Raw genomic sequence first — 21,291 nt, forward strand, 5'->3', positions numbered from 1 at the left:
TATGTAATGTTTGGTTCCAGCAAATATCAAGTTTACACATGGTGGTTTTCCTGTTATAAAGCGCATTTCTACAGTCATATAAAAAGACTAATTGGGTTTTTCCTACCAGAACCAAAAACTAGGTAAATATGAGCAGTGAAATAGTAACACCAGTGGCATATGTTATGTTTTCTGCCCAGGATGGTACTTGTTACTCTTCTACCCTCTTGCCCCTTCTCAAGACAACCCCTGTCCATAAGCCCTTTCACCAAAATAACCGTATCATTATAGGTTCACACTTGTTGTGTGAGCTGTGTGCACGTAAACTAATGAAGCTGATGGGGGGTATATAACTACTATGTATATGGATCCTATAGAGTTAGCAGCAGCAGTACACCTATAGATCTGGAGTATATAGATATAGCTGGAGGAGAAGCGTATAACTACTATATATATCCTAATCCCGTAGAGATAGCAGCAGTATACCTATAGAAATGGAGGGGAGGTGTATAACTACAATATATACTGATCCCATAGAGTTAGCAGCAGTATAAAGATAAAGCTGCATGGGAGATATATAACTACTATATATCCTGATCCTATAGAGATAACAATAGTGTACAGATCTGGATGACAAATGGAGGCGTCTGGGAGGTAGTAGGAGGGATCTGGTAGGTGATGATGTCATTCTGTAGTCCAACAGAAGATCACAACCCAGGTCTGACATCATGTCACTCACATTAAAGGAGTAATGCGATGCTAAACTTTTAATGCGATGCTACACTTTCCCTGTGCCCGGGCTGCAAAAAATAAAATAAAAATTTCTTAACTCACCTTCCTACGTTCCTCCATTGCACCGGTATCTACGTCCCGTTCTAGGCTCGGAACGTCACACTGCAGTCAGTGTATCGCCTGTTGCAGTGAAAGGAGCCAGCCCGATCTCCTTACATGACAGTGCGCTCAGCCTATCTCCGGCCGAGGCGGGACATTGCTGCTGGAGTTAAAGTTTGTTTTTTTTAGTTTTTGCTGCCCGGGCACAATGAAAGTTAAAAGTTTAGTGACACCTTTTTTGTGTCCAACTGGTGATCACATGACCAAGTTAGAGTAATGAAACGCATGGATGCAGCTGTGCTGGAATAGAAAAATGGCACTGTATGACTAGTAACGATGAGTGTGTATGATATGGGCAACAAAAAAAGCCTGATTCTTCTTTACAGGCAACTCCGATAATAAGAACAGAGAAATCACTTGTAAAGCTGTTCCCTAATTTTACATCTGCTCCAAACCAAGACTTCACTTTAGGCCCTGACACCTCCGGAAACTAATTTTTAGTAGATTTTCTTCACAATAGTTGGGCACCTGTCAGGAAAGTCATTGCATGGATAATATAACTCTTTATAGCTAAGTCAGGCGACTACATACTGAGAAACCTGTTCACTGTAAAGGTGGAATTTATGAATATGTTGTTGTGTCTCCTCAGTCTGGGTGGGCCACACTTTTCCTGTCTGTCATCAAACTCTACATTTCCTAGTAGAGTTGGTACAAAGAATTGGGCAACGGCAACAGTTCATGGACCGGCGCTGACATGACTATTGAGTGACCTCTGTCTGTTCTCTGAGATGGGATAAATGATGCATGTATTCTGCACCTGCATGGCTCTTTCCCAGAAGCCTTTGCGCTTGCGCCAGCAAAGGACTTAAGTCAAAGTCTGCTTGCAACAAGGTACATTGTTGTGTTTAGCTGGAGTCATGTCAGTGTTAGGGAGGAGGTATATGACACAGCGTAGAATGGACGAGCGTTCCTCCCCCTCTCCTCCTTGTGCTTTTCTTTCCTTTCTTCTTGTGCCAAACCTTTGGATTGTGTAACTTCCTTGGTTAACGGTCAAATGCAACAACTCCATCGAGGCACATCTGACACACCAACAAACTCTGCAGTGAGTCAAAGCAAACTTCCATCTGTGTTCCTGGGTACATCCAGCAACAAGCAGAAAAACAGATTTACAAGTATATTTACCCTGCATCATTTTCTTTATTATAGTGAGCGGAAAACTAATAGGACAAGCTGAAAGGACACCTGGCTCTCTGCGGGTATGGGACCTGACTAAATACATTACATCTGTGTCCCTGCTCTCAGTTATCTTAGTATCCTACAGATCTAACCTATGCTCGTTGTCAATACAAGTGATGTCATCAAGCATTGCACAGCTTTTCCGTCTGACCACAGTGCTCTCTGCTGACACCTCTGTCCATGTCCGGAACTATCCAGTGCAGGAGAGGTTTGCTATGGGGAATTGCTCCTGTTCTGGACAGTTCCTGACATGGACAGAGGTGTCAACAGAGTGTATTGTGGTCAGACTGAAAATAAATTCAAAAAGAAAAGAACGTTCTCTGTAGTATACAGCAGCTGTAAAGTACTGGAAGGATTTGGAAAACTTTTTTTTATTTTTTTAATAATTTTTTTTTATCAACTGGTGCCAGAAAGTTAAACAGATTTGTAAATTACAAATACTTATTAGATTCTGAATACTACAAAGGAAATTATTTTCTTTTTGAAACATAGTGCTCTTTGCTGACATCTCTGTCCATTTTAGGAACTGTGCAGAGCAGCATATGTTTGCTATGGGGATTTTCTCCTACTCTGGACAGTTCTTAAAATGGACAGAGATGTCAGCAGAGAGCACTGTGATCTTGATGACAGCAGAGAGCTCTGTTTTCCAAAAAGAAAATAATTTCCTCTGCAGTATTCAGCAGCTAATAAGTACTGGAAGGATTAAGATTTTTTAATAGAAGTAATTTACAAATCTGTATAACTTTCTGGCACCAGTTGATTTAAAAAAAAAAAAAAATGTTTTCTGATCGCGGGGGTCCCGTCGCTGGGGACCCCCGCAATATAGCATGCGGTACCCACCTGTTTCTGTTCCGGAAGCGCTGGAGGTTCTGGGTCCTGACAACGGGAGCGGAAGATCGCGACGTCACAACTCCGCCGCGTGTGACGTCACACCCCGCCCCCTCTATGCAAGTCTATGGGAGGGGGCGTGACGGCCGTCTACAGGGGGGCTGCTATTTACAAGGGGGGCTGCTACTAATGACTGCCGGGGGGCTGCTGCTAATGTCTGCATGCGGATACTCCCTACTATTAAAGGCAATCTTACAGCAGAGTTACCTACAGTAACTTGAATCTATAGGTAGATGGTGCAGGTGACCTGGTTTCTATTGCTGCTCACCATGTGGTCATCGGTCTCGCCGCCAATGCAAATTCCCTGTTCTGTCCAATGGAGAAGAGAGAAGTCTTGTTTCATACTACAGCAGCCGCCTCCATTGTACACAACAAGGACCCACATATCAACACGGTAAGCAGCGCCAGAAACCGGCTCACCCTGCTGTCAGATTCCCTTTAAAATAAAAGTACTCGTACTTTGTATCAACGAGTACTAGAATTAAAGTATCGATATCGGGACATCCCTAACTAAAATGATTTCCCAATGCTGCCTACTTTCCATAAATCCTCTATTTGCAAAGAAAGGGAGTGGAGTTTCATCACTACACCTGGTCATCTGCTTAGGTTGTTGGTGCTGGAGGTCACCCAGGTGAATTGATTAGTGGGTTGAGGACTGTGTACAATATGTGCAGTTTTGATGTGCTTTCTTATTCAAAGTTTGTTGCTTTAGGGAAATGTTGCAGTCAGGTGAAAGTAAAATGACCTATAATCATAAGGGAGGTTTTTTATAAAGATTTAAATTATTTAGGCTTTGTTCACACATTTGATTTTTTTACTGCATTTTTCACACATTTTACTGCATTTTGAAAAAAAATTCTGAAATTTTCCAAATCATAGGCGTGATTATACAGTCAGGGGATATGTATAACTAATACATGCCCTGCAATGTACAGCATTCACACCCCCTGACTGTGTAATCCTGACCATCACCTGCTGGCAACATAGGCCGGAACATGGCAGGTGAATCTTGATATGTGTAGATTAACTCACCTAGGCCACAGGAATCCTATTACTGCATATATATGAGCATCTCTGCCTCTGAAGGACTCGTTCTGTCCTGCATTAAACAGACAACCTACTGACATGAATAGGCGTTATGCAATTCTTCATCTCTCCTTGTATAAGGCAATGCAATGTTGGTAATGTTACCCCTTTATAAATCCTCTAAGATTACAAATTGTGACATTATAAAAAAAGATATAGGAGAACTGGAGGGGTTCAACAGTGAGCAAGTAGATGACAATATCCAACAAGGGCTCAAGTTAGTGTCATAACAGAAGTCACACTGGAGTTTGTACCAAATGTTTTGCTCCTTTAGAGCAGGGTCACACAGGGCATATCCGCAGCGTATTTCATGCTGCGAATGCACCGACTGCAGTCACAGAGGGACTGCAGAGCAGGCTCCCGGGCCCCTACTGTAGAAATCCACCGCTACGAGCGGACACACAGAGCTACCCGGCCACAGCCATGAGGCCGCTCTGCAGACGGCACATCCGCAGCATGACATAAGCTGCAGATGCGCCCTGTATGGCCCTGTCCAGTAGAGAAGGAGAGACACATGTATTCGCCTGACATTGGTGAATATGTAATCATAACATTTTTTTTAAGTATATTATCTATAAGGGCTATGGAATTTACTGTGACATCAGTATAGGAAAGGGTTCTTTACAGTTAAAGGAGTCATACTATAAAGTGCCCTAGTCCAAACAGGCAATAACTGACTGATTTTGAGGAAGTGTCTGGACTCCCCCATAAGGCTACGTTAACAGTACAGAATGTCTAAGCGGAATTCCTCTCAGAAATTCTGCTGCATGAATCTTACATTAGTGTGGATGGATTTTCCGTTAATCTATTCACGCTGCAGAATTTCTGTAGATGAATGAAGAGCATATTCTGGATTTTATCATTTTCAGCATGATCATCAAAAACATTTGTAATGCTCATGGATTTGGCTGCAGGTTCATTGTATACATGGTGGATATGATCTGCCAAGTGTACTTTCCCTAAGATTTAGATTACCGGCGGGAGCTCTGTCTTCCAGCAGCACAAAGTAAACTGCTCAAAAAAATAAAGGGAGCACTTAAACAACACAATGTAACTCCAGGTCAATGACACTTGTGTGAAATCCCACTGTCCACTCAGGAAGAACACTGATTGACAATCAATTTCACATGGAACAGACAACAAGTGGAAATTATAGGCAATTAGTTAGACACCCCCAATAAAGTGGTGTGTAGTGGTTCTGCAGGTGGTTACCACATACCACTTCTCAGTTCCTATGCTTCCTGACTGATGTTTTGGTCACTTTTGAATGCTGGCAGTGCTTTCACTCTAGTGATAGAATGAGACGGAGTCTACAACCCACACAAGTTGCTCAGGTAGTGCAGCTCATCCAGGATGGCACATCAATGCGAGCTGTGGCAAGAAGGTTTGCTGTGTTTGTCAGCGTAGTGTCCAGAGCATGGAGGCGCTGCCAGGAGACAGGCCAGTAAATCAGGAGACGTGGAGGAGGCCGTAGGAAGGCAACAACCCAGCAGCAGGACTGCTACCTCCGCCTTTGTGCAAGGAGGAGCAGGAGGAGCACTGCCAGAGCCCTGCAAAATGACCTCCAGCAGGCCACAAATGTGCATGTGTCCACTTAACTGTCAGAAACTAACTCCATGAGGGTGGTATGAGGGCCCAACGTCCACAGGTGGGGGTTGTGTTTACAGCCCAACACCATACAGGACGTTTGGCATTTGCCAGAGAACACCATGATTGGCAAATTTGCCACTGGCACCCTGTGCTCTTCACAGATGAAAGCAGGTTCACGCTGAGCACATGTGACAGATGTGACAGAGTCTGGAGACGCCGTGGAGAACGTTCTGCTGCCTGCAACATCCTCCAGCATGACCGGTTTGGTGGTCGGTCAGTAATGGTGGGGGGGGGGGGGCCGCACAGCTCTCCGTGTGCTTGCCAAAGGTGGCCTGACTGCCAGACCCCTTGTGAGACCATATTCTGGTGCGGTTGGCCCTGGGTTCCTCTTAATGCAAGACAATGCTAGAACTCATGTGTCTGGAGTGTGTCATCAGTTCTTACAAGAGGAAGGCATTGATGCTATGGACTGGGCCGCCTGTTTCCCAAAACAGAATCCGATTGAGCACATCTGGGACATCATGTCTCGCTCCATCCTCCACCTCATCAGGAGTATGCCCAGGCATTGTAGGGAGGTCATACGGGCACGTGGAGGCCACACACACTACTGAGCCTCATTGTGACTTGTTTTAAGGACATTACATAAAGTTGGATCAGCCTGTAGTGGGGTTTTCCACTGTGATTTTGAGCGTGACTCCATAGCCAGACCTCCATGGGTTGATACATTTGATTTCCATTGATAATTTTGTGTGATTTTGTTGTCAGCGCATTCAACTATGTAAAGACAAAAGTATTTCATTCATTCAGATCTAGGATGTGTTATCTTAGTGTTCACTATTTTTTTTGAGCAGTGAATTTCAGGAGATAGAGAGTTCTAGGGACCTGTCCAGTTATTTCATAATGTTTGAAAGGACGGGACTATTGCAAGGACAGGACTATTTCACCATCTTTATAGTTAGTGGAAGGGGGCCATGTTCTCTCAGAAGAACAGATTATTTAAGCATTCATTCTTTGTGAATTGTTCGCACCTGCAGGAATGATTGCAGATTGAAGCACATTCACAACCCTAAATTATATTTTTGTTCTATCAATAACCTCATTTGTATAGCATAATTATTGTCAGCCTCTGCCTCCTGAGACGTGTAGTTCCACACAAGGAACACCAACAGATTAGCTTTTCCTTTGCCATTGTGGCGAAGTATAAACAATAGTACACCTGCCCTCTCCTTCTCGGGCAGAAGTATGCAGCCCAGCCATATTCTCCCATGTCAGACTGCTCTGTGTGAGCTGTAAATACCCCAGTGAGATAGCAGAAGTGGTGTCTGACAGCATACAATCCGGGCCTGCGTGTAGAACAAACTATTCCTGCCTCCCCGCAGCCTCTTATCTTCCCCGTACAGCACATGCATTTAATTACAAGACCTGTTATCCATCGCCAGATAACTGCGAGAGGATAGTCCAAATAGTTCTGCCTGTAAATATAGCCCTCGCCTGCACCATGGAGCTAAGACTGTTGACCACATCTGGAAGGGAGCGCGTTCCAGTAACATTAAGGAGTAGTATTTAAGTTGGCACATTGAGGCTGGGGTATATGCCAATTGGTAATAGCTCTTGGACGCCCTTAGATCCTTCTTGAACTATTCCCATAAGAAATCATTCAATTAAACGTGGCCAAAATTTAACCCCCAACAAGCCACGACAGGAAAGAGCTGCTGACATGGATTACAAGCACTGGCTGGTTGTCGGGGGGCAGCGGTGGTGGGGTCCTGTCCGTCATTTATTTTTCAGCGTTTTGTCAGGAGTCGTCAGCATCACCCAGAATAAAAAGGCATTGGCACATGAGAGCGAAATAGAAGACCCTTTTATATGTGGTTTTACACTGGTTAAAATGAAAAAACACACAAGCGGGAGATTGTTGAAGTTGTGCTCAGTGAAGCGCAGGTACTATTTATTTTCAGAATTACATAAGTTAGGAAAAATTAGCAACCTGTAGCTTTTAAAGTGGCTTAAGAATTACAACTCCCAGCTTGCCTACCTGTGGTCTGTACCATAGGTACTTGTCTGGCAAGGCATTGCTGGGACTTAATACGTGCAATAAAAACTTCTTCAGTCTTTATTCCATCTCAAGATATCATAGCAAATCTGCGCTCAGCAGCAGGGACTTGTAGATTAATGGGCTGGTGAACAGGTAATTGCCTTTCATTAGAGCAGCACAGTCCTGAAATACTCTGCACAGCTGGGAGTGTACATGACTGAGAGACCGTGCACCTTCTTCTATGTTACCCTTTACATTCCCTTTATCTATATTCTCTTAAAATTATGACATATACCGGCCTCCATCCCCCGTCACCTGCAGCACAGTCCTCCTTAACCCCTTAACGACGCAGGACGTAAATGTACGTCCTGGTGATGTGGTACTTAACGCACCAGGACCTACATTTACGTCCTGAGCATAAACGCGGGCATCGGAGCGATACCGGCATCATGCGCGGCAGGTCCCGGCTGTGGATCGCAGCCAGGGACCCGCCGGTAATGGCGGACACCCACGATCCTGCGGATGTCAGCCATTAACCCCTCAGATGCCGTGATCAATACAGATCACGTCATCTGCAGCATCGCGGTCACTTAACAGGATGATTGGATCGCCCGCAGCGCTGCCGCGGCGATCCGATCATCCTGCATGGCAGACGGAGGTCCCCTCACCTGCCTCCGCTGCCTTCCGGGAGTCTTCTGCTCTGATCTGCCTTCCCGCAGACCAGAGCAGAAGATGACAGATAATGCTGATCAGTGCTGTGTCCTATACATAACACTGAACAGCATTAGCAATCGAATGGTTGCTATAAATAGTCCCCTATGGGGACTATAAGAGTGTAAAAATAAAAGTAAAAAAAAAAAAGTTAAAAAAAATGTGAAAAACCCCCTCCCCCAATAAAAACGTAAATTGTCCCATTCTCCATATTTTACCCCCAAAAAGTGTAAAAAAAAAATGTATATACATATTTGGTATCGCCGCGTGCGTAAATATCCGAACTATTAAATTAAAATGTAAATGATCCCGTACGGTGAACGGCGTGAACGTAAAAAAAAAATAAAAAGTCCAAAATAGCTGCTTTTTTTTATAAGATTTTGTTCCAAAAAAAATGAATAAAAAATGTAATAAAAGTTTTGTATAAGCAAATATGGTATTAATAAAAAGTACAGATCACGGCGCAAAAAATGAGCCCTCATACCGCCGCTTATACGGAAAAATGAAAAAGTTATAGGTCTTCAAAATAGGAGGATTTTAAACCTACTAATTTGGTTAAAAAGTTTGCGATTTTTTTTAAGCGCAACAGTAATAGAAAAGTATATTATCATGGGTATCATTTTAATTGTATTGACCCAAAGAATAAAGAACACGTCATTTTTACCATAAATTGTACGGCGTGAAAACAAAACCTTCCAAAATTAGCAAAATTGCGGTTTTCTTTCTAATTTCCCCACACAAATAGTATTTTTTTGGTTGCGCCATACATTTTATGGTAAAGTGAGTGATGGCATTACAACGGACAACTGGTCGCGCAAAAAACAAGCCCTCATACTAGTCTGTGGATGAAAATATAAAAGAGTTATGACTTTTTGAAGGCGAGGAGGAAAAAACAAAAACGTAAAAATAAAATTGTCTTAGTCCTAATGGGCTAAGTCCTTAAGGGGTTAAAGGGGTATTCCAGGCCAAAACTTTTTTTTATATCAACTGGCTCCAGAAAGTTAAACAGATTTGTAAATTACTTCTATTAAAAAATCTTAATCCTTCCAATAGTTATTAGCTTCTGAAGTTGAGTTGTTGTTTTCTGTCTAACTGCTCTCTGATGACTCGCGTCCCGGGAGCTGTGCAGTTCCTATAGGGATATTCTCCCATCATGCACAGCTCCCGGGACGTGACATCATCATTGAGCAGTTAGACAGAAAACTTCAGAAGCTAATAACTATTGGAAGGATTAAGATTTTTTAATAGAAGTAATTTACAAATCTGTTTAACTTTCCGGAGCCAGTTGATATATATATATAAAAAAAGGTTTTGCCTGGAATACCCCTTTAAGTTTGGAATACTCTGTGCTGTCGGACCAATTCTCAGTAGTATCCTTTCCACTGACAATAGCAGCTCTGTTGGAATTCTAACATACAATAGCAATTACTGAGAACATCTTAGGCTGCATTCACACTATGTTTTTCCAATACAGTTCCCGTATCAGGTTTTTGATGAAAAATTCATTCCTCAAAAACCGGACTAAACTGTGTCAAGTGTACAAATTTTAACCCGTATACGGTTAAAATAACCCATATGGGTTGTAAAAGTATGTCCGGTTGCATCAGTTTTTTTAAGAAAAAAAAGTATATGTTTTTAAGTTTTCAATTCATTATGAATAAAGTTTCACTTGTTTAATTGAAATTCCAAGAAAAAAAACTGGGCAAAGTAAAAAATCGTATGGCGCAAACCGGTTGGAACTGTACGCACATACAGTTCTGTACGGTTCCCATTTGATTCCCATGTTAAAAAAACATATATGGTTTAATATCGTTTTTCACCCGGACCAAAAAACCCTGATAGGCTGCGGTTTTGGTTGCGGGAAAAAAAACTGACAAAACTGCACAAGAAGCAAAACGAATGCAACCGGATGCATTGTTTGGCATACGGTTTTCAATATGGTTCCATAAAATTTTCATATTAAAAGCGTATAGGGGAACTGTATTGCAAAAACGTGGTGTGAATGCAGCCTTACTCTTCTGGCTCTCAGAGAATCACAGTTGTGTAATATAAACCTGTTATCAGCTTTGATAGTTCATTTGGGCTCTGAGTGGCGCTGTTCTCTCAAACGTCTTACTTGTCATATTTAACATTAAAAGAGGACATAAAAGGGGGGCCCTAAAATAAATATCAATACATTTTTGGAGTCATACAACGCCCTGTGCTGTGTTTCTTTTAATGCTCTAAATATCCAAAGGGGTTTTCCGAGAGTTAACAAAAATTCCCTATAGAGAATGTGTGACACAAAACAAAATTCACCTGTAGTACCTGTAGTCATCCTTCATTGTAACACCATTCTAGCACCATTGCCATTGTGGTGACCCCCGCACATATGTCATACATTGTCTCCGCAGCCAATCACTGGCCTCAGCGATAGCATGTATGGCCAGTGATTGACTGCAGCATCATGTGCACAATACACAAGGACCTCATTGCAGCACTTTGGGAAGGGGGTGCTGTAACGTTGGAGAGTTCAGGGAGTGATTTTTTTTTTTATGCTTATCCCAGTCTGTAGGGAGTTTTTGAAAACTTTTTTGAAAAGTTTTTCAGAAAACTTGTTTAACCCCTTAAGGACCCAGGGTTTTTTCGTTTTTGCATTTTTCTTGTTTCCTCCTTACCTTTAAAAAATCATAACTCTTTAAATTTTGCACCTAAAAATCCATATGATGGCTTATTTTTTGCGCCACCACCCAAAAAAAATCATTGTGAGACAAAATTGGAAAAAAAACGCCATTTTGTCATTTTGGAGGGCTTCCGTTTCTACACAGTACATTTTTCGGTAAAAATGACACCTTACCTTTATTCTGTAGGTCCATACGATTAAAATGATACCCTACTTATGTAGGTTTGATTTTCTTGTACTTCTGAAAAAAATCATAACTACCGTATTTATCGGGGTATACCACGCACCGGCCTATAACATGCACCCTAATTTTACCAAGGATATTTGGGTAAAAAAAAGTTTTTTACCCAAATATCCTTGGTAAAATGAGGGTGCATGTGTGTGCATGTGTATACCCCGATACACTGTTTCTGACCCCGCAGAAACCCCCAGGAAAGGCAGGGGGAGAGAGGCCGTCGCTGCCCGCTTCTCTCCCCCTGCATTTCCTGAGGTCTAGAGCCCTGCTGCCACCGCTTCTCTCCCCCTGGCTATCGGCGCCGCTGCCCCATTGCCTCCCCCATCCCCGGTTTTATAATTACCGTATATACTCGAGTATAAGCCGACCCGAGTATAAGCCGAGGCCCCTAATTTCAACCCAAAATCCCAGGAAAAGTTATTGACTCGAGTATAAGCCTAGGGTGGGAAATACATCATCCCCCCTGTCATCATCTAGACCCCCGTCATTAATATCCTCATCATCATCACCCTGTCATCATCCAGACCCTCATCATCATCACCTGTCATCATCCCCTTGTCATCATCCCACACACCCCCCCCTTCATCATCCCCTTGTCATCATCCCCACCCCCTTCATCATCCCCTTGTCATCATCCTACATCCCCCCTTCATCATCCCCTTGTCATCATCCCCCCCCCCTTCATCATCCCCTTGTCATCATCCCCACCCCCCTTCATCATCCCCTTGTCATCATCCCACAACCCCCCTTCATCATCCCCTTGTCATCATCCCCACCCCCCTTCATCATCCCCTTGTCATCATCCCACAACCCCCCTTCATCATTCCCTTGTCATCATCCCCACCCCCTTCATCATCCCCTTGTCATCATCCCACACCCCCCCTTCATCATCTCCTTGTCATCATCCGCCCTCAGTAGTCTTCAACCTGCGGACCTCCAGAGGTTTCAAAACTACAACCCCCAGCAAGCCCGGGCAGCCATCGGCTGTCCGGGCTTGCTGGGAGTTGTAGTTTTGAAACCTCTGGAGGTCCGCAGGTTGAAGACCACTGCGGCCTTCGACATCATCCAGCCCCCTCTCACCCCCTTTAGTTCTGTACAGTACTCGCCTCCGCTCGGCGCTGGTCCGGTGCTGCAGGACTGTCCGGAGAGGAGGTCGTCCGGTGGGATAGTGGTTCCGGGCTGCTATCTTCACCGGGGGCGCCTCTTCTCCGCGCTTCGGGCCCAGAATAGAGGCGTTTCCTTGACGATGACGCAGAAGTACGTTGGTAATGAACGTACCTCTGCGTCGTCGTCAAGGCAACGTGACTATTCTGGGGCCGGGCCGAAGTGCTTAGAAGAGGCCTCCTCGGTGAAGATAGCAGCCCGGAACCACTATCCCACCGGACGACCTCCTCACCGGACAGTCCTGCAGCACCGGACCAGCGCCGAGCGGAGGCGAGTACTGTACAGAACTAAAGGGGGTGAGAGGCGGCTGGATGATGTCGAAGGCCGCAGTGGTCTTCAACCTGCGGACCTCCAGAGGTTTCAAAACTACAACTCCCAGCAAGCCCGGGCTTGCTGGGAGTTGTAGTTTTGAAACCTCTGGAGGTCCGCAGGTTGAAGACCACTGCGGGTGGAGAGTTCACTCGAGTATAAGCCGAGGGGGGTGTTTTCAGCACGAAAAATCGTGCTGAAAAACTCGGCTTATACTCGAGTATATACGGTACCTGTTGCCGGGGTCGGGTCCGCGCTGCTTCTGGTTCTGGTGTGGCGTCTCCTGTGTCGTTGCTATGCGCTGCGAGGCGCAATGACGAGTGACGTCTTCAATGCGACGTCACCGTGCAGTGCATAGCAACGACGCAGGAGACGCCACACCAGAGCCAGAAGCAGCGCGGACCCGACCCCGGCAAAAGGTAATTATAAAACCGGGGATGGGGGAGGCAATGGGGCAGCGGCGCCGATAGCCAGGGGGAGAGAAGCGGCGGCAGCAGGGCTCTAGACCCCAGGAAAGGCAGGGGAGAGAAGCGGGCAGCGACGGCCTCTCTCCCCCTGCCTTTCCTGGGGGCTTCTGCAGGGTCAGAAAAACCGGGGATGGGGGAGGCAATGGGGCAGCGGCGCCGGCAGTCTCTGGACCCCAGGATCGGCAGGGGCAGAGAAGCCGGGAGCGACGGCAGGTCTCTGGACCTGCAAAAGCCGCTGCAGTTCATTGATTTAAAGCGCCCGCTTTAAATCATTGAACTGTAGCGGCTTATCGGCGTATAACACGCAGATAGACTTTAGGCTAAAAATGTTAGCCTAAAAAATGTGTGTTATACGCCGATAAATACGGTACATGCAGGAAAAATGTATACGTTCTGACCCCCATAACTTTTTAATTTTTCCGCATATGGGGCGGTATGAGGGCTCATTTTTTGCACTGTGATCTGAAGTTTTTAGCGGTACCATTTTTGTATTGATCGGACTTTGTGCGTACGCCATTGACTGTGCGGTTTAATTAATGATATATTTTAATAATTCGGACATTTCCGCACACGGCGATACCACATATGTTTATTTTTATTTACACTTTTTTTTTTTATGGGAAAAGGGGCGTGATTCAAACTTTTATTAGGGAAGGGGTTAAATGATCTTTATTCACTTTTTTTTTTGCAGCGTTATAGCTCCCATAGGGGGCTTATAACACTGCACACACTGATCTTTTACATCGTTTAATGGTTTCTCATAGGAAAACATTGATTGATGATTCTGATGCTTGACTGCTCATGCCTGGATCTCAGGCACTGAGCAGTCATTTGGCGATCGGACAGCGAGGAGGCAGGTAGGGACCCTCCTGCTGTCCTGTAAGCTGTTCCAACTGTAAGCTGAGCCAACCGGCAACGTTTTAGTTTCCCTTTAGACGCGGCGATCAACTTTGAACGCCGCGTCTAAAGGGTTTTGAGTGCCGTGAACTATTAGCCACTGGTCCCGGCGGTTGTTAGAGGCCGTGCCCGACCCGCTATGACGCGGGGTCACGCCGTGGCCCCGCGTTATAGAACGGGAGCGGACTCATGACGTACATGTCGTCATGGGTCCTGTAGGGGTTAAATAATACAGTTCTGCCTGCAACCACTACTAGGAGGAGCTTTAGGAACATACTGCACACAGGGTTTTTATTGAGTTCAAGGTATGTTTGGTGTCACTTACAATCAGAACAATAGTGGGAGGAGACAAAGCCTAAATCCTGCCCCTTTACCCAAATATGGTGTTTTTATAATCTATGCTCAATAGAGGGAAAAGAAGGGAAGAATAAAATGGCTGCCTCCAAGAAAATATTGGAGACTATGAAAGGTTTTGTTTTAGTCATATTTTAAGAGCAAGGTGAGATAATAATTGCTGTTAACATTTCCTGTGATTAATACAGTAGTTGTATATATATATTTTTTTTACTTTTATACATTTTGTGTTTCTTTAATATCTGAGGTATGTTGCACCCATGCAGGTACATTGGCTTTTATAACCAGTAGGTGTCAGTGTTGCTACTTTTGGTTTTAGTCAGTGACTAAAAATCTCTCCACCAATAGCAAATATTACAAAAGGATGAAATAATCTAACTACACTGCTCAAAAAAATAAAGGGAAATCTTAAACAACACAATGTAACTCCAAGTCAATGACACTTCTGTGAAATCCAACTGTCCACTCAGGAAGAACACTGATTGACAATCAATTTAACATGGAACAGACAACAGGTGGAAATTATAGGCAATTAGCAAGACACCCCCAATAAAGGAGTGGTTCTGCAGGTGGTGACCACAGACTACTTCTCAGTCCCTATGCTTCCTGGCTGATGTTTTGGTCACTTTTGAATGCTGCCGGTGCTTTCACTGCAGTGGTAGCATGAGATGGAGTCTACAACCCACACAAGTGGCTCAGGTAGTGCAGCTCATCCAGGATGGCACATCAATGCGAGCTGTGGCAAGAAGGTTTGCTGTGTCTGTCAGTGTAGTGCCCAGAGCATGGAGGCGCTACCAGAAGATGTGGAGGAGACCTCCACCTTTGTGCAAGGAGGAGCACTGCCAGAGCCCTGCAAAATCACCTCCAGCAGGCCACAAATGTGCGTGTGTCCACTGAAACGGTCAGAAACAGACTCCATAAGGGTGGTATGAGGGCCCAACATGCACAGATGGGGGTTGTACTTACAGCCCAACACCGTGCAGGATGTTTGGCATTTGCCAGAGAACACCAAGATTGGCAAATTCACCACTGGCGCCCTGTGCTCTTCACAGATGAAAGCAGGTTCACACTGCGCACAGGTGACAGACGTGACAGAGTCTGGAGACATCGTGACACAGCTTGCCAGAGGTAGCCTGACTGCCATTAGGTACCGAGATGAGATCCTCAGACCCCTTGTGAGACCATATGCTGGTGCAGTTGGCCCTGGGTTCCTCCTAATACAAGGCAATGCTAGACCTCATGTGGCTGGAGTGTGTCCGCAGTTCCTGCAAGAGGAAGGCGTTGATGCTATGGACTGGCCCGCCCGTTCCCCAGACCTGAATCCAATTGAGCACATCTGGGACATCATGTCTCGCTCCATCCACCACAGACTGTCCAGGAGTTGGCGCATGCTTTAGTCCAGGTCTGGGAGGACATCCCTCAGGAGACCATCTTCCACCTCATCAGGAGCATGCCCAGGCGTTGTAGGGAGATCATACGGGCACGTGGAGGCCACACACACTACTGAGCCTCATTGTGACTTGTATTAAGGACATTACATAAAGTTGGATCAGCCTGTAGTGGGGTTTCCCACTGTGATTTTGAGTGTGACTCCATATTCAGACCTCCATGGGTTGATACATTTGATTTCCATTGATAATTTTTGTGTGATTTTGTTGTCAGCACATTCGACTATGTACAGGCAAAAGTATTTCATACGATTAGTTCATTCATTCAGATCTAGGATGTGTTATCTTAGTGTTCCCGTTATTTTTTTTGGAATAGAAGAGGACTTCAAAAGAACCAGGGTTTTCGGCGATGACCACGGAGAAATAATCGGAGCCCAGGTAAAGGAATAAGGTTTAATAGCACCTTGTTTCACCGTGCTTGTGAGGCTTCATCAGACTTCAAATAGCCTGATGAAGCCGCGCAAGCGCGGTGAAATGCGTTGCTATTAAACCTTATTCCTTTACCTGGGCTCCGATTATTCCTCCGTGGTCATCGCCGAAAACCCTGGTTCTTTTGAAGTCCTCTTTTATTCCATATTTTCTTCAGGAAGGCAGCAGACTACAGGATTGTGATCCTCAAATCACATGCGATCAGCATTGTTGTGTATGCCACTACACAACTTAGCAGGGTGAGCACGGATAACTCATTTTCTCCCTTCCCCCACCCTCGTGCTGGCTATACTCCACAGGGAGCGCCTTTCTTCTTTCTCTTTATTTTTTTTGAGCAGTGTATATACAGTAAGTTTACAACAGGACAACATCCCTGTGACCTGATGCAAGATGGCTGATCTTACTGGGCTGTTAGGGGCCCCAGAATAGGTAAAGAAAATAAATTATTACAATATAACATTAAATAAAAAAAGGAGCATCACTCCTTCCCTTATCTGTTAGTTCTTTAGTGCCAGGCACCTTCATCCTTGGCGGCGTGACTTCTTGTCCTTCCATGACAACTTATTTATTTGTGGGCTAGACAACAAAAACTTTCAGGAATACAATCATAGTAATTGTAATCGAACCACTTGCCAACTTCCTGCTACCACTGAGGCGCATCGCAGACTCCCGACCATAGAAGCATGATGCATCACATCTGTTTACTACATATCTGTTGGGTTGCTTTTCGGTAACTCACCATGTTGGCCCCGGTTTTAGATCTTTTGGAACCAGCATCAAAACTGTTTATTTTTGGTGTTTCCTTCCAGTTTTCCTTAGAAAAGGCTTGACATATCTGGGAATGCTTTATGGTTCGCAGGAATGGTTATACAACCATGGATGTACACTTAAATATTTTTATGCCTTTTTATATACAGACTACAACTTAAAGCCAGTTTCTTGTTAAAAATCTGATTTACATAGGAAATCTATATTTCTAACTAGTCCTAAAATCTTGCAGTTTTTGTTCTGGCTACTAAGCCTAATAATAAACTCACACACCCTGTTCTGTAGAGAAAACATTGCAGCAGACTCCAACTACATAGAAAATGGGATCCGGTCTCTCCTTTTCCACTCCCCCTTCTATCTCCCTTCCTTTCTACAATCACCCCTCTTTGTTTCCTGTTGCACTCTCTCTTCAGTTACAATTCCTGCCTAAATATGTTAGGATCTCTCCCGTTATAACTACCCCATATTTTCATTTAGCTGCCTTTCCTGGGATCCATGTAGCTTACTGGCAGCCTTTCTCAGGTGAGCTAATTATGTGCTTCCTTTTGCTCTTGACTGTTCTTTTGCAAATATACCCATACCGGCTTTTACCACTCCTGCGTGAGGTGGTTTGTTTTATTATTCTTTTGGGTTTGTTTTTGTACCCTTTGACGTTGTCACTGACAACATGCATGCCTTTCTTATACTTTGTGAACCTGCTATGTGATGTTTAATAAAGCGTTGAATTTGAAAAAAAAAAAAAAAAAAAAAAAAGAAAATGGGATCTGGCCTTTCACAAAGCTTAGAGCGCTCCCTTATCCCTCTATCAGTGAACAGGTCACAGAGCATTCCTGGAAAAGTCTCCCATTGAAGTCAGTATGATTTCCTCCAGTCTATTGTTTCCAATGTGAATGGGGGTGCTGTAAAGCTTATCTCTGAATGCTGTGTAGGAAGCTCTGACAGTATTGCTGCCCCCATAATAATGTACAAAAAATGGATGGAGAACATTATCAGCTATATGCTATAATGGATAGATCATCCAAAGTGGAAAGTGGCTGTCAACTTTTTAGAAAGCTGTGTCAGATGTTTTAGGCTATGTAAGTTACCCAAGTGCACTTAAAGGGGTACTCCACCGAAAAACATCTTATCCCCTATCCAAAGGATTGTGGGAGTCCCTAGCGGCGGGACCCTGTGATCAGACATCTTATCCCCTATCCTTTAGATCGGGGATAATATGTTTTTCAGTGGAGTACCCCTTTAAGGAGTTGCTGGTGTTTTGAGGTCTGTTCAGATTAAAGAAAACCATATTGTACTTGCTTGCAAAACACATTATTCCCAGGCCACATCCTGCCTGCCATGTCATATTTTTGTAGACCCCAATGTCCTAGCCGGTCCTTTTTAGGCCGCCAGTAATGACTTGCTGATTTCTGTTCCCTGTGCTTCCATTGTCCCCTTTGCCAAGCTCTGTCTTCATGCTCTATATCTACTGCCTTTCATACTCAGGAGACACTGCGCTTGGCAGAGGGGGCGGGAACAGCCATCCTGACCTCGCGGGCCTGCGTCTTCTTGGACAGGAGCATTATATGGGGGCAGTGTAGGGGATATTAAAAGTATTATATGGGGGGGGCAGTGAGGATTCCTAGGCACTATATGGTACGACAGAGGGGATGTATTTACTATATGGGAGGAGAGAGGGGGCTTTACTGCCATATGGGGGTAGTGTGGGGATCCTAATTACTATATGGAAGGGGAGAGGGGGCTTGACTACTATATGGGGGGGGGCACAGACTGTGACTAACTATGATCATAGGTTCAGTGTGGGGGTCCTAACTACTATATGGGAGCACAGAGGAGTTCTAACTACCATATGGGAGTACAGAGGGGACCCAGCTACTATATGAGAGCACAGAGGGTTCCTAACAACTGTATGAGAGTAGTGTGGGGTCCTAACTACTATATGGGAGCACAGAAAGGACTTATCTACTATATGAGAGCACAGCTATGGGAACACAGGGCCCACAGCCCTTTAAAGGAAAGCTAAGGGTGATTTGACTCTTGATGAAAAGGAGTTTGACACCCCTAATGAAGAGCATGACTTAAGAGTTCACTGAAGCCTCACTTTGCAGGGTCTTTCTATAAAGGAGGGAAGTACCTTTAAGGAAGGAAGGATCTTCTCAGATTTTCCTTGTATTGAAACAGATACTGGCCATGCCTACTTTTTCTTAGGAGTTTGGCATGCAGTGATGTGTGTCATGGGACCCTTCTTGAGTTCTGCTGACTGGTTTCATGTAGGAGATGAGCCTATGTGTAAAACCAACCACCTGATTGGCAATTCAGAAAGTGGTTATTCAGAGGGCAGTTGTACCTGTGCTATTCCATCCTCTTTTATTGGAGGGCATACTGTTGTATAGTGATCAGGTGAATGCCATAATGATCAGTGTTATAGCCGGTGCCTGACTAAAAGAACCCTATGGTTAAGAGTGTTGGTCCTATTCTACAGACAGAAAGTACCTACAGAAAAGTACAGAGGTAGTGTTAACCTCACTTTCCACCCCAGAAACATGCAAAAAAAAACTTCTGAAATGCCCATAATGGACATATTGGCATAAGCTCTGCCTACTTTGAGAAGTATTTGCTTGGAAAGCCAGCAGAAATCGGAACATTCCAAAGGTATGGAACACACACACACACACAAAAAAAACACCTTCCTTACGGTGATGACCCTCCAGCGTTGTTGAGCATTTCAGTGAATCATGTAGGTACTTACATTCCTAAAAATAAATGAACCATATTTTATATGTAATTTTACCATATGAAGATGTCGTGTGCCTCATGCCTACTGTCTCACGTCACTACATTGTAATGAACCACTATGGGCAGTTTCGGTTACCTCATAAAGCCACTCCCGCCCCATGTAGACTTGTTCAGGTTACTTTATTTTACGTCTCTAATGAATTCTCGTTTTTTATAGCCCACAGCTATAAAACGTCTAGTAAAAACATTCCAACAAATGATAGAGTTATCAGCGCCACATATATATACTTCATAGTCTCCCAGCTGAAGCCATTTTGGCACACGACACAAAGCAACTGGGACGAGCACTGAAAACTTTCACAAGGTTGAATAATTCCTGAGCCGGAGTAGTACAACCAAATATTTTCACTTGATGTATCCTGAACCTGCTCATGAATAATAAGTAATTCCCAGTCCTGAAAGGAAAACAGTTAAAATAATATATATATAACACCGTGTGTCTAATTTATTGCGTATGTTGGCACTGGGAGAATGAGCCAGTATTCGGAGTGGTGCTGTGCTGTGCCCTGGGAGTGTTAATATGGTGGTCTTGGCCTAGATCCATACAATACACTTAGCATACGGCATATTAGTATTGGAAGCCATGCGCGGTGCAGCCTGCTCCACCATATTATATGAACATGTCGCTCATTACCGCTTTTATTTTCTTATACAAGTCACTGGTCTGTCAGGAATAATTTTGTGAAGTTTCAGTTTTCGTTTAGGTTATGGGGCCAACCACATTATGGGTCGGACCCAACCTCTCTTACCACCTCCCAGACCAGGAGATGTTGTGGTACTTTGAAACAAAGCATTGTGGTTCCTACTTGCCTCCCATTGAAGCTGAGCTCTTGCTTAGTCTATGCATGTTATTTTTCATACTAGCGGTTTGGTTGCTTGTAGTATTATTTTATTTACTGCCATTTTATTATTTTGTAGTTCATAGTATTCAATTCGAAACTTTTTATTCCCTGACTTCCTGCTAACCTGTACTTTTACATAGCAGGCAATCTGAGCTATCAGAACTGCAGCATAAAGCATGGTGAAGAACAGAGTAGAGGCCTCTAATGAGTTAAGAGGTGTTTGTTCCAGACTACCCTGGATGTCACTGTGCCTAAGGGATATTACTGAGAGTGAGGGGTATCACTAGGAAATGCCCTCATTTTATGATTAGTGTGGGCTTGACCACTGGGAACCCCACTGTTCGTGAGGATTAAGGCGCCCAGTGCTGAGTGCCGCCTCTTCCCCTCCCATAGACTTGCATTGAAGGGGTGGGGCATGATGTCACGAGGGGGCGGGCCATGACATCACAATACTCCGTATCGCAAATCACAATGCCCCTGTATCGCAAGTCATCAGACACGGAGCGATCTTCGCTCTTGCAGCTGATGACGAGTGGGTGCTGCAGGAGAGATTGCGGGGGTCCTCAG

The 21,291-nt window shown here is 44.4% G+C and overlaps 1 protein-coding gene across 2 annotated transcripts in view; it reads left to right on the plus strand.

The window, feature by feature from the left end:
- STX8 (syntaxin 8) overlaps positions 1–21,291 on the plus strand; it is a 226,433-nt gene that overhangs the window by 136,133 nt on the left and 69,009 nt on the right. The gene's annotated exons all lie outside the window — the stretch shown is intronic.

This window comes from Hyla sarda, chromosome 13 (genome assembly GCF_029499605.1).
Source record: "Hyla sarda isolate aHylSar1 chromosome 13, aHylSar1.hap1, whole genome shotgun sequence".
NCBI classification, from domain to species: Eukaryota; Metazoa; Chordata; class Amphibia; order Anura; family Hylidae; genus Hyla; species Hyla sarda.